General features: G+C 48.5%; 1 protein-coding gene across 1 annotated transcript in view; it reads right to left on the reverse strand.

Moving 5' to 3' along the window:
• The window catches only part of LOC125959265 (uncharacterized), a 238,194-nt gene that overhangs the window by 120,228 nt on the left and 99,111 nt on the right, over positions 1-18,855 (reverse strand). The window lies entirely within an intron of this gene.

Genomic DNA, 18,855 nt, shown 5'->3' on the forward strand with positions numbered 1-18,855 from the left:
CCGGGTACGATCTCAGGTAGGGCGACAAATTCCTGTCGGTGTATGGGTTCACGAGGTGCGCCGGTCTATCGGGAGGATTAAACAGCGACAGCACCACAATGGACGGCACTGATAAAATCCTATAAGCGATAAGCTTATCGGACGGGGTGCACCGCTTTATCAGATTCTTAACTAAATTCAAAATACAGCACAGCGCAAAATGCAATGATTGTAGAAGCAAAATGCTTAAAAACCCATCCAGACACCAAAGTCTTAGCGCATCTACAAAACGCCTTTATGAGAAGTATGAGTTATGGTTAATAAGATTATTATTATTAGTAAGATCGAGCCGATTCTTATTCTTGCCGGTTGTCCCTTGCTCAGACTATCATATATTGATGAAAAATGTATTGTACTGCTAGACAAATTTTAGTTAGTTAGCTTAGTTTAAAGTTGACACTTTTTCTTACAGTTTTTGGGTTGTCTATCCCGTTACCTTAGCTACATATGATAATAAAACGGCAGAAAAAGGGAAAAAAATCTCAGAAAATATGCTATGTCCACCAATACTTTAGATGATAAAATCAATAGAGCAGCTGCATTTCATTTTTAAAACAGGCAAACTGTCAATGCTCTTTTGCATTCGGCTGCAATACAGTTTGGAATTTATCATTAATAGGTTAAACTCTCATGATCACGAGAGATCTCAAAACTTTTTTCTCGATGAGGCTAGATCTTGGTTTTAATGGATCTTATCTTAGCTTTTATAGTTAAAAAGATAAAGTTATGATTATAAACTGACCTGTAAATATAAAGTAAAGTTAAACAAATCTCATAATATAACGTAATTTGTTTTATGGTTCCTAATTTTCTCATGTTTCACTTCCAGGCAAAAAATAATCACCCAAATAACTAAACAACAACCAAATGGGAGGAAGTGCTTTATCTTCAATACTACAAGCGGAGCAAGAAACGTAAACCATTCGTCCAATGGCCTTACTGTAAAAACTCATCCAGTAGCAGACAACTGATTAGGACGTACATCAACAAAACTGTCTAGTGCGATCAGATAAAAAGTGGATCAGAAACTCCTGCCCGATCCAGCAGCCACCATATTGATATTTATGCAGATGTCATGCACGCAACTTCGCAAGACCAAGAGGTCCCAACGATCGAGCACCAAACTTCGAAAAAGAAACTAAATCGTTCCAACCCTCCTGTACCCTTCCAACCTTACGTCTCCCTAATCCACGTCCAATTCGGGCTTTCATTCGCGTAAAAGCATCGCCATAAGCAATCGTAATTGATCCAACCGGTCATGGGAAAACTTTTGCGTAGCCGGCCAACGTTTGGGCTAACGGCTCGTTCGGCACCAAACAAACACATTCACTCGTTTGGAACGGAGCTGGTCACCCGGATCCCGCCGGTACCGGCTCGCAGACACTTCACTAAAACCTAATCGTTCATGAAGGCGAACGGCGAACGGCGAACGGTGACGGCGAAAGCACACATCGTCGTCATCCTCGGTGTGCTGTCGTCACGTCTTTCGCCTCAACAATTAACGACTCTGTACTCCGAAACCGACTCCGAGCGCCACGCCGCCGGTTCTGCTTCTAATCCCTTTGTAAGGGTTCGATCCCTCAGAGGACAGAACGAAGTAGAAGAAGTAGATGAAGAAGAACAAGCAAGGGATCGCCCCCGGGAGGGGGGTGGGAAGATTTGTGCGGAGCAATTTCCAAAACCCCTCCCCGATAGCCATCGGCGGTCATTATTTTGCGCAACCGAAACTAATACCTCGCTCATTTTCGCCAAATAAGTTCACCATAAACAAAGGGGGGCGATGTAATCTCATAATACCAATTAATGTCCTCTCTATTTATCTTTCACGCATCGTGCCGGATTGGGCGCGGCACGAGACGATGGCTACTGTGACCGACAACAGGGGGTGAAAGGATCACACGAGAGACAGGGAACCTTCTACTTCGTGATTCGTATCCGTCAACGTCTGCATTAGACGAAGAGCGACCGCCGCTCTCCGTGCGGATTGAAACCGGCCTCGCGGTTTCACCGGAAATTGTGCTAACTAAGCGCTACTAGGACGACGACGACGAACCCCAGTTGACGTTGACGACCATGGCCACGATCGGTATTCGTCGTCTTATCGCCGAGACATTTCCTTCTTCTCCTTCTATTCTTCCGTTGCTTGCTTTCACTCGTTCGCTTCGAAACTAATCTATCGGATCGACTTTTGGGCACGAAAATTGAACGTCCTTCTTCAGCTCGCACCCCCCTACCCTTACACCACCACCATCACACGAAGCATACGCTACGTCTTCGAGGAAGCTAAAAAGGGGTTTTTGCGCCAAACTTGCTCATCGTTTAATCCGACCAACCACCACCGACCCCGGAAGATTCACGGTGGTAGGATCCAATTGAACACGAGTGTCTAGGAGGAGGGGGGGGGGGGGTGAGAAGCATGAAAAGGGAAACTTTATCCTTTCCTTAGCACACTGTGCGTGTGTGTGTGTGTGTGTGCGCGCGCGTTGGGTCTATATGCTACACGTGAGCAAGTTTTAGGGTCAATCGTCCATGCCCCGGATAGAGCGATCCGCTTTGCACACCCACAGTGTGTTCCTCTCTCTCTCTCTCTCTTCCATGCACACTCACCACCCTCAACACTACCCCATGGGGGTCGTGGAAACGGGTTGAACTCAAGAAAACAAATCGCTGACAAGGGCCCTCCGGGTACGGATAGTGCTACCCGTTACGTCGCCAAACGTCATTACCAAACGGGGTTCGGGGAGGATAGCCAGAGAACGATAAAAAAAAACGCCGGACAACCAACCATCTCAACATCATCAGCAACAACAACAACATCAGAACAGCGATGCTGCCACTGGATTTCGCTGGAGGAGCTCAAGAGAGAAGAGGGAAGCGCGCTCGAGATTGGATCGTCGCCTGAGTTGAGTCGTTCGTTCCTCGCTGCTATGGACCATGGTGGTCTAAAATATCTAAAATCATCAAATAATTTCTTTATAGCAACGTTTTCAATAAAAATTTATCTTTATGCTGCAATCTTAATACAGTACCAAGGGTAAAAGATAGTACTCGACGACGACGACGACGACGAGGGACACAACCAGGGGACAAATCAGCAATCTGCGCGACCATAGTGCTTGCTGTGGTGGCGCTTCGTCCGATCGCTCGTGTCGTTACATCGCCACCGGCCACTGACTGACCTGACGGACGAACGCCGGGGGACCACCAGACAGACGGTTTTCGGGTCCTGCAAACGGACATCCCGGGGCACATAAAAGCTTATCCGTGAAATGAAAGGAAGCAACCAACCAGCGAGCCAGCCAGCCAGCCAGCGAGCAAAGTTTGAAAACCCATTGCGATGCCGGATGCGACCGGCGGTGGGGCCGATGTCGATGCCAATGCTTTGAATGTTTCGTCGTATCTATGAGATGTGAGAAGGAGAAGGGGGCCAGAAGGAGGTTGAACAAATTCGCTACAAACACGGAGATACACCCACGGAGCGTGGCCTGGTGACCACTCCACGACTTATACAGGAGCCAGGGAGCATCAACATTCTCCTCTCCTCCCTGGCGCAAAGTGCGAGTCTCGTTTTAACCCCAGATTGCTATTATCAATAGTGCCAGTAGCTGCCAGTCTCAAAACGACCACCACCAAAGCGCAGCAGAAAAGAATGAAAAACGGGCATCAGAGACAGCAGCAGAATGGTGGTGTTGGTTGTGTTGGTGACCCCAAAACACTTGCATTAATCGGAAAACGAACCCTCGTCATGCCGAGGTGAGACAACGAGATACAACAACGAGACCAGAACGAACGAGAAAAGACGAAGAAAAAAGGTAGAAAGAAAACAGCAAATTGACAACAACGGTTGCAACGGTTAGGGGCCTTAAAAAGCTAAACCTTTTCACTTCTGTTTTCCAACAACCGTTTCATCGAAGCAAGCCAGCCAGCCAGCCAGCCAGCCAGCTAGACTACCAACCCATCCGCTCGCCATCACTCATCTCGTCCTGTGGCTACTGTGACCGGTGTTGCCAAGGATACACCTCTCCTGGCTGCTGCTGCTGCTTCGTTCGATCAACTTAAACAGAGACAACTCTTTCGTCGTCTGTGAGTTGAACAACAAGCAACACAACAGTATCGACACACACATAAATACACACACATACACACACACACACATGGAGGACACGGTAGTCATACGTCCATCAGATTGTCCGCCCGGTAACATCGCCCGGCATCGTTTGGCGCACCAGGAGAGTGGTCATCCGGCGGCGACGAACACGGTAACAAACGTCCGTCCAGTCGAGCAACGAACGACGATATTGCCATCATTTTGAACATTCAACCATTAGACGCCCCCAACTACCAACCCCTCCCCCTGCAGACGGGAGGCGAGGATCATGCAATTGAGCGTCTGTCACCTGCGAACACAGCACCCGCCATCCGGCCAGCCAGCAGTTCCAGCTCTGGTTTTCTTCCACTTTTTCCCGATTCCTGTATTTTTTTCTCTATTTTCACCCCAGGACCCCGGCAGTGAAACACTTCAGCTTCCGGGGGCGAAAACTGTCGAACGTGTCTAGCGGTTGATTGTCCACGAGGCGTACGGCCAATCCGGAATGCCGGAAAACGGGGCGTCGTCGGGAAGGGGAGAGCGGAAAATCACGGGAAGAACACGGGAAAACGATGCTGGGGCGGTGGGCGATTTTGTGGTGCAGTTTGAGTTTTCTAATGTTCCTGGGGGTGTTTCGCCCCCCGCCCCCCGGGATGGCGGTGCTGGTCACCGACGATATTCGCCTGTGGCAGTACCGGGGATGTCGTTTGGAAAAATAGCGTTGGAGAGAGAGAAGGAGAGGAGATGGTTTCTTCTTTTACACGGAGCAATTGATTGAATTTAGGTATCGGGCACTGGTTACAAGGCGGGTATGCGTTCCACGACATAATCGTCTATCGTTTTCGTGCTTTGTTTGACACAAAATGGGATACATTGTGCACTTCCACGGACTTGTTTGCTACGATTAAATTAATTTCTTTGAAATATTACTCATTTCTGTCACAATATGAAGCATTATTGTAGAATGTTTTCCTGAAGTTTTGAGTTTTAAGTGCTCACTTGTTCCAAAAAGCTGCAATAACTACATCGTTCACACTGTGTTTGGTGTTTAAGGAAGGATTATTTGGAAGCCGCTTGAAGCTTGTTACCATGACTATTTATATAAACGTTATTGTGTATGGGATTGAATTTATTCAAACATTTAAGGTTTTTGATGTGATCCGCGTAACACAGCTTGGCTATATTTATTAAGAACTATGCTTTCTTTGTAGCAAGCCAACAGACAAGTTTGATTCAGCGTTCTTAAAACATCAACAAGGCCATATGAGTAGTTTGAAAGCAGTCATCTCGTTGTGAAAGATGTACATACATCTTTGATGAAGATGTACATACATCTTTCACAACTAGATATACAAGTATACTCGTTCGAAGTAGTAGATTTACATATCTTATTGCTCAAAGACTTATCCAAAATCACAACAATAATAACATGGAGCTTAGAAAGTATACGATACTGATGTATAGTACATGACGACACAACTCATTGCTGACCAGCAAGTAAATGCTTAACATCTTAAAAACCGTCCTTCGTCCAAAAAGGGGATTGAAACAAAGTTTTTCTGCATTTTATAGCTGTTGCTATACAAAGTAAAACAATTCGTTACCTCTTAAACAAAAGTTCAATCAATTCAACTGATGCATTTTACTTTTAAGTGTCATATAATTCACTGCAAAGCAAAGTATCATCATTCCCAACACAATGTGCTGTCTTTGATGCAATCATGACAGAAGGACCTATGACTACTTGATAATGTGAGTCATCACCAATAGTAAAATGAGGAACTCTATCTCAATGCCTTGATCCCTGGAAAATATCACTACATTCGTAGAACGAGTCCTAACAGAATAATCTCTGCTTACATCCAAGTAACTAACAGTTACATTGTAGTATTATGCGATTTTTCAAGCAGATAAAAAATACTCCCTCCATCCAGTCTAAGTGCGTTGCGATGCAAAATATGAATTAACGATAGCTGAAATGTGTATAAGCAGATGAACATTGTTATGAACTTTTAATAACCAAAAACTCTCCGGTAAACGAAGTCGTTTCATCATTTCGTTGAGCACTTCCGTTACATGCCACCACTGTTTTCCCGATTATCCGGTCAACGGTTCAACACAGTCCGTCTCCAGCGTCCGGGACCGGGAAATCTCCCGTTGACAATCTGTGTTGATTGTGCAACGTGTACGGTTCTAGTGTGTGGAACACAAAAGACGCTACCAATTAAATGCTTAAATCCATCACAACGCTGCATCGTTCTGGATCCAAGCGCTGCTTCTAGCGTTCCAGCGAGTAAACGAGTAGCAATACTCTCGCTCTCTCTCTCTCTCTCTCTCTCTCTCTCTCTCTCTCTCTTTCTCTCTCTCTCTCCCTGGCAGGCAGTAAGTCAGATCACTCTGCTTGACACTCCAATTATTAGCAATTATGATATAAACTTTTCACTTCCGTAGCGGGCCACCATTCAATTGCCACATCCGGTTGGCAGGCAGGCCGCCAGGCCAGTGTAGGACGCCAACTCACGACGAGCGAACACTTCTTCATCCGCTTTCATCCGGGGGTCTCGTGCTGAATCAATCTGTGCCGACCGACCGACCGACCGACCGACCGACCGAGTCGGGAGGTGCCCGGGAGTTGGCCTGGTGTCCTTTTCATCCGTCGTCGTTTTCATCCGATGCACGACCACGAGGTATACAGACGCCGGCACCGAGAGAGGAGAGAAAGGAAAAAAAAACCCGGTATTTGAACCGGTCCCATCATCCTTCTTCAACGAGATTTGTAACTGGATTCATTATATCGAATCCTTTCTTGTTCGCTGCAGCAGCAGCAGCAGTAGCAGCAGCAACCAACCCATAAGTCATGCTATTTTAGCCATGAAAGTAATTAAGACATACCACTTCTCGGTGGTAGGAGGACTGGGAGGGATTGGATGAGGGATTGCTTATCTGCACCCCCGCTGCCAGCTCTCACTACCACCTAGTCGTGCATATTTAAAAAGCATTTTCCCATCCATTTCCTTTTCATCCGAGCGAGCGGAACGTTGGCTGATGGCAGAGACATAAAAGAAACCTTCCCGAACCGCCTGGCCACCAAACCCCTCCCGGGTGTGGTCGGTGTGTCCTCCCGTCCTATCAGATCAGAAAGGTTTGCTTTCATCCTGATCGAGCACCGATCCACCGGTCCATAGCCACGAGAGAGAGAGAGAGAGACTCGAAAGTACGAACGTTCCTTTTTTCGTTCCATGGAGCTCTGGAGAATGCAAGAAAACCCACAAATCCCCGGGATGGTGAAAATTCTTCATTCACACTTCAATGAAGTTCTGGCTTCGTCCTGCCTCCCGCTTTGCACCATGTTAAGGAGTCTCGATGTCATCACGGCGCCTGTCCTGCCAGTTACCGCAGCCCTCGATGCACTGACTGTCTGTGTCTCTGTGTCTGTGTCACGGCACAACAGAAAATCACACACACACACACACACACTCCATGGAGCTGTGCATGGCTGCGTGCGCGCGTGTGTGTGTTTGTGCTGAATAATTTGTACGGAAAATGTTGATAACGATGGTACACAAGCGCCCACTGCTGCTGCTGCACCACAGGAGATGGTCTGGTGAGGTTTCTGCCACGATGCCGGATGCTAGCAATCGGAGAACCGTTCTCCAGGTGGCCGGAAGTTCTCGGAATCTCGGTCCCGGGCACTATCCCGACGTGAGGCGACGTGAGTGATGCCGAGCCGAGGATCAGTTGACTTTTACTAATTGCTCTAAATAGCATTCAGTGTGCATGGCAACGGGTGGTACCGTCCAACCAACCAACTAAGCAACCGAGGGCAGATCCTTTTTACGCAGTTTCTATCCCCCAACCCCCACCGCCACTCTCGTTTCCCTTTCCCTTTTCCTCGTTGGAAGCATTCAAGCGCTTTCATCCGTCGGCAACCATTGATAAAGCGTTATTGTAGAAAAGATGGCGCATCGAGTGCTGGGACAGAGAGAGAGAGAGAGAGAGAGAGAGAAAGAGAGAACATCAACCATATCAATGCTTAAGAGGGTGTGGTGGGAGTTTATTGCGTTTTTATCCTCCTCCTCCTCCTCCTCCTCCTCCTCCTCCTCCTCCTCCTCCTCCTCCTCCTCCTCCTCCTCCTCCTCCTCCTCCTCCTCCTCCTCCTTCTCCTCCTCCACTTTGCCTTTCATCTGCTGCATTTTTCATTCGCATCCATCGAGCCCTTTTCAGCTTTCGAGCGCATTTTCCATTCGCTTTGACACTCTTTGGGGTTTGTGAGTGCGAATGGCATTTCAGTGCCGCACCGCGGGCTCGGTTCTCGCAAAAGAAGAAAGCAAACGGTACATCGCACAATAAATTGAATGAACGATGATCCCGAGGGAGGGGGGGGGGGGAGGGATCAGTCACCGGCCGGATGGTTTACTTCGCGCATTCCCCGAGCGAGCGTCAATTATGGAGATTATAATTGCTAGTCAGTCATCAAAGGCGCCATGAAGCCAGGCGTCCCAATCCCAGCTTAATTGCTACCAATCGTACCCCACGGAATGTGTACCGTGGAATGCCGTGACCGTCCTTGCCCGGGACGAAGAGAGAGGAAAGAAGGTAGGAGAAATAGGAAAGGAGGTCCGTGCGCCTTTTGGTGACAGCTTTATGAGATGCGACACGCCATTTTGTGCCGGTGTCACCGGCTGCTTGGATTCCATTTTCCCCGTTTCCCACCGTCCACAAAGCTTCCACGACGAAAACGGGGAAAAGGATTCGCCAGGGCGCTGTCGACGGTTCTTCGACGGATCGACGGAACGTGCCACCATCATCACCGCTCTCTCTCGCTCTCTCTCTCTCCTGCACGCGTCGTGGCCGCCACCGCGAACTCATCGATTCATGACTTATCATCAGCGAACGCGCCCGTGTGTGTGTGTGTGTGTGTGGATGTGTAAGCCACACTGGAAGGCGCAGTCGCCTGCTGTGAGTGGCAATAAAAAAATCAATGAATAAATTTTCATAAATATTTTCCATTATCGGGGATAATAAAAGTTTGCGCCGGACGCGGTTTCACCCGAGTTGAGGATGAGGAGTGGGGGCGGAGAAGACGCTTGCGCCCACCCAAAATCACCGATCGCTACGCATCGCATCTACTACGACTATGAGACTCATACTGAGGAAAACGGAAATGCAGGATTTGAATGCTTTGCTATCGCTCCCTCTCTTTCTTTCTTTGTCTCTTTCTCTCTCTCTCTCTGTTTCTCGGTCTTGCCAAACCAAGATCCACGCTCGCCGGTTGGTCATTATGCACCAATGCCTACTATGCCTACCACCAACCGAAGGCAAGAATCTCAATCACGTTGCCAGTGGAATCTGCAGGAGCATTACCACCGATCGGATCCGTAGAACACGAGTATCCATACGAACATACGCTGGCCAGTCGGGCCTGGGTCGTGATTTTGTTTTCCCGGCCTCTTCTCGTGGCCATTCGTGTGCGGCGCCTCCGGTAGATTTATATCCGAGGCCATTAGGATCGAAAATTGCCATCGTTCTGCAACTCGACCGGCCGGGACACGAATATGATGGCCACCGGGCCAACACCGGTAGCACCACCGGTAGCGCACACCGATCGCCACCACACCTAGGCCACCCACCAACACCACGCCATCGCCATGATGGCGCCAAGAGGCGTCCATGGAGCGCCGGTTTGTGAGGAAAAAGTTTGAGAATTTATGTAGATTTCGTTTGCAAGAAACTTGGATCCGTGCGCGTGTGTTGGGGTGTTGGTGGCCAATCGGTAGGGATGGACGGACGACGCCTTTTGCTTGTTTGGTGCTGCGGGATGGATATGTTCTTCGTTCGCTTCTTTTTTCGCCTTTCTTTACTTTCTTCCACTCTCTCTGTCTTCTATCGGAAAATTGTTATCTACGTGTTCGTACTCATGAATTTTCCGAATGTACTTTTTTAACGACTGCCTCTGGCCGACTGTCGGTAGACCGGTGTGCGAGGGGGTGTGTGGTGGTGGTTGCAATAATATATCTGATTACTTAACCGGAACCATCGCCAGCGTCAGAGCCACGATTGGCGTAGAAACTTTTGCACGCACCAGAGAGAGAGAGAGAGAGAGAGAGAGAGAGAAAGAAAAGAAAAGAGAGAGAGATGGAAACACAACATCACATCCGGCATCAGTCCAAGAGGCAGATAAGAGTGAATTATATCGAGTTCGATTGAACTCCCTGTTTGGGGGGGGGGGGGTTGTTATCAGCAGTGCGCAGCATATTTCACCTCTCGACGAGCTCTCGCGCGCTCCGGCAACGATTGGCGATCCATTATTATGATTTGCTTAATAAGTTCCTCGTTAATAAGTCTTTTCGTTAACTTTCGTTGGCACTGATGACTGGCACTCGGGTTTGCGGTTCAGCCCTGGGGGCCTTCATCCTTTGAGGCCACGGATCGAGTCCTCCTCTATGCATTTCAATACATTTTCAATCCCCTTCAATCGTGCACGTTATTAAGATGTAACATGCCAACATGGCAGGCGCCTCGCCGCCGCCCAAAACCAACCAACAGAAGGCAGAAAACTCAATCCAACGCTCCAAAGTCTCGGGAGTGTGAGCCCTTGTGAGCCTGTGTGTGTGTGTGTGTGCGCATCCCAGGAACGGAAGCATAAAGCTGTCTTTTCCTCTATCTCGGTCGCTCGATCTATGGATGCCGGACTCTATCGCAATCATCGGCATCGTGCGGCTCGGGCTGTGGAATGCCAGGAGGATGGTCTTTTTTCCATTCTTTACCGACTCGCCCTCCCACACACCGCCCTATTTTTTCGCTTCGATTACTTTTCACTTGCGGTGGTGGTGGTGGTGGTGGTGGTGGTAGAGAATAGAGCTGTGGATCCAGGGGGGCCCCTTTTGGTCTCCGTAGGCTTCGAACGTAACGAAGTCTTCGAACGTAGCAGCAGCAGCAAGCTCACTGAGGCTCACTCACCCACTGACAGCACATCTCATCTCATCTACCAGGACGGTATCCAGGACGGCGGCGACGGCGTTGTCCAATGATCCAACGATCATCGAAGCAGGCCCAGAACACCCGGCGGTCGCCGGTCGGCCGGGAAACGGAGTAACCTCATTCGCTCAGCCGCCCGTTGCTCGTAGGCATGTATGCATGTGTAAGTGTGTATACAAATATTTAACTTGGATCAGCAATTCCAATAGTTTATGCGGGCCATTTATTTCGACAGTAATGGTTCTAGTTTTTGAAATATGCTCCCTGCTATGGTCCCACTGTACGGTCTGTGCTCTTATCGGCAGCCACCGATCAGCAGCCGCGTGTGTGCGTGTGCGTGTGCGTACTTCCACTGTCCTCCTTCGAGCTGTTGCCCCGACTAATTCCATTGGCCGCTCCAATCTCAATCGTCAGCCATCGTCGTCATCTACTACTACTTGGCCACAAGGAACGCTACTCCAACGAACGAACGTCGTCGGTTCCACTTGGCAAATACTATTACATGGGTGGGTGGACAGCATGCGCCGGAGCGGGATCCGAACAGATAGATACCGTAACCGCCGTTACACCCCCCGCCAAAGAGAGAGAGAGAGAGAGCGAGGCAAATGCGCTCTTGCAGCATTTTCAGCATCTGGCCAGTCGCTTGGTCGCTTTGACTCACTCCGTGCCACTTCGCCTAAGTACTCGTCCTCGGCATTTAAGACGCTAGACGCTGCCACTACCAGCGTCAGCGCCGGCCAGACGCACATACACACACGCACACACGCACGCATCCATTCCAACCTCCCCCTCCATTCTTAACGAACTTCATCGGGCTTCTCGTGGTGCTGCGATGCGATGCTCTCCAGCTCTTTGCTCCAGTTCCAGTGTGCAAACATATTGATTGCTGACTGTTGAGAGATAAATTGCGCTAGATATTCATTGGCAAATGCAAACAGTGTAGTAGTGCCGCCGGCGCGCCTTCCTCGGAAAATGGGGGAACGGAGCGATTATACGAACCATTTAGCCCGGAGACTTGGCCTGATTGTGGCGACCCTTTCTAGCCCTTTCCACAAGGCTCGTCCCTGTCCCTGTCCGTGTGTGTGTGTTTGTGTGGTAGCGCGAGTGCATCTTGGCGGAGCAGCAGCAGAAACTTGGTAATTTAGCGATTAAACCATATATTAGTGCGGTTTCGTGATGGCGGTGCTGTGCAACTTTCCGCCTTTCAATTGAATTCCTTCCTGCGATAAGACGCGTCAACGCGTCAGGCGCTCTCGCTGAACGCTCGCTAAACCAATCCACTTCGCGGCGAGAAGCATCCCTCTTCAACTTCAATTCCAACTCCAACTTTTCGGTTTTTAACAAAATGTTCCGAAGGAGGACGACGACGACGACGACGGCGACGACGGCGACGACGACGACGACGGCGACGACGACGACGAACGAATTTCTATATGTAAAGGATGAGCAACCTCGTTTACACAGTTGTTCCAGCACATGTGAAGCAGGACGATATGCTCAGCTTAAGTGCACAGAGGGATGCAATTTGGGTCGCATTAGCGTGTCCGAAATGGTGAGAATCTAAAGTGCACGACGGAATGGAATCACACATCGACACAAGTGTACTGCTGTGGTTCGGTCGGTCGGTCGGTCGTTCCCAAAAAAAGGATCGACACTCGCACATCAGCACACACACACACACACACACAGGCCATAAACAAACATTCGGGACGAACCATTGGAGACGACTACCACCACCACGCCTTCGTTGTTTTTTTTTTTTTTGCTGTTTCATTTTTTATCCAATTTTATTAAAGTAGTCCGGTCTGTATAATTTTACGCCACGAAATGAATGGCCATGGAGCCATTCTGGGCAACCATTCCGTTGAGACATGTCTGGTTGCATTGGACCCCCTTCCCCGGCCTGACTATTGGCAGTGCATCAACGGGATTCTGTTCGTTCGTTCCACTCGTTCCAAACCAACCGTCTGGATGGTTTTGCGTTCCAAGAAAGGCGCAGGACCGGTTCGTTTTCGGTTTTCGTTTAAGCTGCTGTGCACGACAATGTAGCTAAATGGCACACACACACACACAACGATACAGAATGCCTGCAGCAAACGGAACCGAAACCAGGATCGCTCTAAAACCAGAACCAAGCCCATGGAGCTCCATGCACTGGCCGTGCACGCTTCTTATAATTTACAAAGTGTGTTATTTATGTATGGCCAGCCATTAGGTGACGAAATCTGTAGCTGGGGCCAGCGGTTCGGGGAAAGTTTTTGGCAGCCGGACTGCGATGCTACATCCGCTCGCCGGACTGTGAGGCTACCGGATGCCGGATTTATTTTCTTGGTTTTGCATTACAAGCGCTCTTTTTGTCGCACATTTGTCGATGGACTCGAACGTGAAATGAAATTCGAGTAGCTAGAATTGCTCGAAAGTTGCCGGATAGTTACCTTAATTTGATTTCTTTAACATCGAACTGAATCGTAGGACAAGTCATTACCTGCACAAAACATGGTAGCGATAAAAGTAGTGTCCAAACGTCTCTTCAGTTTCCTGTACCCCACTGTACACTAATCTATTCACGAATGGACTGCTAATGAAATATTACTGCCAGCTCCGGACAAGACAAGGCATAGCGGAACTGCATTAACAGAAAGCGCAGCGAAAATGCTGCTGCTGCTGCTTCTCCAAGACCAAGTTTAATTGCATTCACGCCGGTCTTGACGGGACTCGAAGGACATTCCTCGAACGGCAGAAAACGACAGAAGAAGCAGCCATCTTCCTTAGCGAAACAGCTGGAACTTCGATTACAAGCTGCAAGCTGTTTACGCCGGTGGTTCCACTCCTTCCAATGTAGCAGCAATCGAATGATGCTGATGAATCACCGATGAAGTCAGAGAGACGAGTCAGCACAGGTCTCGATGACAGCAGCCAACCTCCAACCCCGGGGAGGGTGGCTAGGTCTTGAAATAGTGTGTTCGATCTTTGAACGTTTGCCGGAAGCAATCAATGAATCCCGATTCCTGTCGGTAAGCCTGCGCCTGGAGCTGCTTTTCTGGACCTTTCCGTCTGGGCAATCAGGGAATCAAATCCGAGTTCAAGGGAAAAGGAAGCCCGTTGCACGAGGACGACTCGTAACGGTCGAAAATTGAACAACGAATGAAGTGGAGCAAACGTTCAGACCGGGGGCCTCGAGGGGAAATGGAATAATGAAAACGAAAAGCATTTGTTTTGTGTGTAATTAACAGCGCTTTTAATGCTTCATTTATTTTAATGACTCTCTGGCTGGCTGGCTCGCTGGCTGGATGGCTGGCTGGCTGGCAGGTTCGATGGCTTCGTTTGTGAGCAACGGTTGAAAGGAAAAGGGCACGTTGAGAAGTATTTAGTGTAAGGATCTGCCACTAAGACTGTCGGCCGATTTTATGGTCGTCGATTACCGATGGCTACCCAGTACGGTCGGTTCGCGTTCAAGCCTTTACCACCGAACGTTCGAGAGGCCGAGCACTCGAATGTTGAGAAACATCCACTTGACATAACGCCAGCAGGCAGAGGACGTAAAGGGAAGTGAGATCGGAGGAACGGGGAATCGTTGGCAAAAAGGCTCAGCGAAAAAGTGTGAGAATATAATAAAGGGCCGTTTATATTTAATTTGCACTCCGTCCCGCTCGGTCGGTCGGTCGGTCGGTCGGTGGGTCTGGGCAGATCGGTCGAAGAAATCATTTGCTTTTAAACGGATTTTGCCTCGGTCGGTTGGTCGGTCGGTCGGGCGGTGGGTTTGTGGCGCCGCGATTCCTCGTTTGGCTCGTAATCATCGCTCATAAGTTAACATTATGCCAAGCTTGCTTAGCAGTGGCCGCAGTGTGCTTCGATTCGATTTGAAGAAAAGTATTCTGTTTATTAGTGGAAGTATCAGGCGACGGAATCGCTTAATCATCACAGTCCTTCCTCTATAATCGCCAATTAGTGATCCGAAACCCTTTTCTGAAAAATATTGAGCATAATCCGTTTTAGTCATTTTAGCCATTTTCTTAAAATTTAACAGCATTTAGACCATTTTCTTTGACCCAAAGATTTTAGGAACAACACATCATAAGTTTAATTGGAAATGTTTTGGACATTTCTATCGAAACGACGGAAAAGCTTCAATACCGTCTGTAGTTTTCAGTTTTACTATTCATTTCGTTTATAAGCATTTTGGTTACCATCACTTTCTACTTTAGTCATCTTCACGATGAGATTAACAGCAAAACCTCGGGGCAAAAATTCAAGATGAGGATTAAAAAGTCAGTAGTCCTGTTTTGTTTGTGAAAAAATGCATAATGCATGATGCAGATGAGAAGATTACAGAGCTCTTATCTTGGATTATGTGCTAATTATGCTTTCAAAAAATCATTAGCTGATTTACGAAAAATGAAAGTACGATGCTTAAACAGGAATCCAGGCGAAAATCTGGAAAAACCCAGTTCTCTTAGAAAGCAAATTAGATAAATAATTAACGAATTACTTTGCATTGCCACTAGAATCAGAGGAATTCCAAATAACTCCTGAAGCCTCTTCAGATTTTGATGGTTCACTTTTTCGCCATATTACCTTTCACTGGAGTATACTTGAATATAAGTTCGATTGACTCGATAATGGAAATTTGACAATGAATCATTTAAGATTGATTAGCTTAAATAGACATCTGGTTTAGATTTGGGATGAAATACCATCCTGCTTTTCACAATTAAACCCATAAACCCATAGCTTTTTATATATTGTGATTGTGACAGCAAGCTTCACTTAACACATATCAGAGTCACGCTGCAAAAGGGAGCGTTTGAACTTTTCCGCAAAAGGAGAGGCGTTAGAGAAACACTTGGAACAGGTTTCCAAGTATGCAAACCTCAAATTCCAAAGATCCTACAATTATATTGACAATATTGTCGAGCTATTCGTTTGCTGTTAGAGTTACCCCACCCGCATTTCGCCCGTATTTGCTCAACTGCTCCGGTTCCAATATTTGCTCGCCCACTGCTACTACGCCCCTGCTGATCCGCTCCGGAAATCCGGAACCTTTTCCTCGAAACTTCTCGAAATCATAAATCAACACAATTGATACGAAAATCAATACACCGAAGGGGCCGTGGTGTTGGGGGTTGGGGGGATTTAGGCCTCAGGAAAAGGGGGCCCATCGATTGCGATGGAGATTTGCTGTCTTCGGGCCATACATGACAGGCTGACAAATCGCTTATGATTGATACCCAAAACTAGGGTGACGACGACGCTACCTTAACGGAAGACTTATCGCCCCCTGATTGATCGCAATCGCTTGTCCGGGTCTGAGCCTTGTCATGGCCTACTACTGATGATGGACCGGTCACGACGGCCGGTTGAAAGACGTTGATCTAGGCCATCCCCTGCCCCCCCTGTCGCCTTTTCCTGTCACTGGCCGTTGGCCAATTTTGGAAGCGAGAGAGAGAGAGCGAGAGAGAGAGAGAGAGAGAGAGAGAGAGAGAGAGAGAGAGAGCGAGAGACAAAAGCAAATAATCGAATCCCCAGCAACACGGTTGTTGCTACGTTACGTGCTTGGTACGAACGGAAACGGACCCTTTTGCATCCTCCCGGTTTTGCGACCAACGGTCGAAACGGTGTGAACGGTGGTCACAAAACGGTTTCGTCAATGTCATTTGAGGTTTCTTTGGGTATCCGCGCGCGCCCCGGAACCCGAATCCGAGGAACCGAGACGAATTTTCCGTCATTCCCCACATTTTGCACTGGCCACCGAGCGTTGTTAGGAGATTGCAAGGAAGGTAGGAAGGAAGCAAGGCCACAGCAGCAACCACAGCATTTGCCGAAATTCCGCGCGGTTCCGCGGATCGATAACGAGCCGGTCGGTCGGTCGGACGAGTAAAGCATTGCATCTTCACTGTCAAATGGCGCTGTCGGTGGCGAAAATCTTGGCGAAAACGTTTCCAATCCCGCCTTCCATTTCTTCCCTCTCACTGTCTCTGTCTCTGTCTTTGTGGCTGTCTGTCTCTTCAAAATCCTGCCAGCACCATCGCCTTCAACGCAAATATGGACACATTTACGCGTGCTTCAGCGAATCTGGCGAATGGCAAAAAGCGTTCTGCGTCCTGCGTTCTCCCGAGAACCGTTCACGCGCGACAATCTGCCAACCATCATATCACACAGACTGGCAGGCCGCCCTTCCCCTCACCACCAGGGGGTTTGTTGGTCTTTTGCTGGTGCCTGAATCCCGGACACCCCACTCCCACCACCTCCGGGAAGGGAGGGATGTCACCAGCGTCACCAGCATCGTCATAAATATTTGTCAAAATTAAGCTGACTGTCAAATTGAATTGTTTCGTAAGCGGCATCGTAGCGCTCAATCCACCGTGCGAATTGGACGGAGAGAGAGAGAGAGAAAGAGAGATGCGAAAGAGAGAAAGAAAAAAACATTACGGTCCTAGAAGCGGAAACAACACTAGCATGCCCTAAAAACCCCCGGATCGGATGCTGTCTCCGGAATCCGGAAGAAGACAACTGCACGTCCGGCGAATCCACCAAATGGCAACGTTCGCGAGAATCGGTCGACCGTGACCGTGACTTAAAGTGATGGTTTCATCCTAAAACCCGCGTGGGACAAGCAGCCAGTGCCGGAGGGGGGGGGGGGGGAGGGGCTGCTTCTTCTTCTTCTTTCCCTTCTCTTTAGAGGGGAGGAGAGGCGTTGGTAAAATTTAATTTAACAAATTAATGAATCAGAATTGGAACTCTTAAAAGTTCCATCTTCTTCCATCCTTCCACCTTCTCCTTCTTCTTCTTATTCTCGCCTTCACGTCCGCAGTGGAAATTCCGCGTGGCGAAAGTTGAAGGAAAATGGCGAGGAAGGGAAAGAACTCGCGGAAGAAGAAGCTCGAATCCGAAACGAAAACGATGGCAAAACATTTTCTTTGCAGGCGGTGGCGGCGGCCGCGTCCGCGGCATCCGCAAATCTTTTTGGGCGAATGTTTTGAAAGGCGCTCAACGGCGCCCACTCAGCATCCCCCTAATCATTACGTCCCTCCCTCGGGTGTTTTCCAGTAGAACTCGAGGAGGAAGGAGGAGAGGGAATGGTGGTCCACTCGCTGGAGGGTTTCATAACATTTTGAATTTTGATTAGCCAATTCGCATCCGGACGGGCTAAGAAGAGACGGGAGGGCTGATGCCTTCTTAAGTGATGCTTAGATTGATTGATATTTAAACGAGTTCCGGCGAAACCGCCTGCTGGATTACAATTTATGGAGGATTTCCGAAACGATGAAACCCCGAAATGATGCCGGCCGTCGCGGACGCCGCGACACGAGCAACGATTAAGTGACGGCCGGAGTGGCGCTGGTGTTGAAGTGCGCACGACAACCCACCGACTGCGTCTGCTGCTGCGTTGTTTGCTTTGAATTAACAACCTTTTGGGAGGTGGATTGTTTGGTTGTTTATGGTGCTTATGAAACTATTGCAGCTAAGACTTAACAGGGATAGAATGGTGGAGTTTGCAAATGACAAAAAAGTAAAGAAAAAGGCCATCTTTTGCAACATGAGAAAGGTCAAGGCCCACTTGGCGGCCGTTTATTGAAACATTTAGTTTTCGTCACAAATCGCACACACAGCATGCTGCGATTGAGATTGTTTTCTGCCCACACTCTAGGTACACATCATCCGAAACATCGGATTTTAAAAGACATTTTCTGTCGTCGCCCAAGGGTGGAAAGTACGCCGTTTTTGTAGGACAAAGGTGTACTTTTGTCCTG

The sequence above is a fragment of the Anopheles darlingi genome, chromosome 2 (genome assembly GCF_943734745.1).
Source record: "Anopheles darlingi chromosome 2, idAnoDarlMG_H_01, whole genome shotgun sequence".
Classification (NCBI taxonomy): Eukaryota; Metazoa; Arthropoda; class Insecta; order Diptera; family Culicidae; genus Anopheles; species Anopheles darlingi.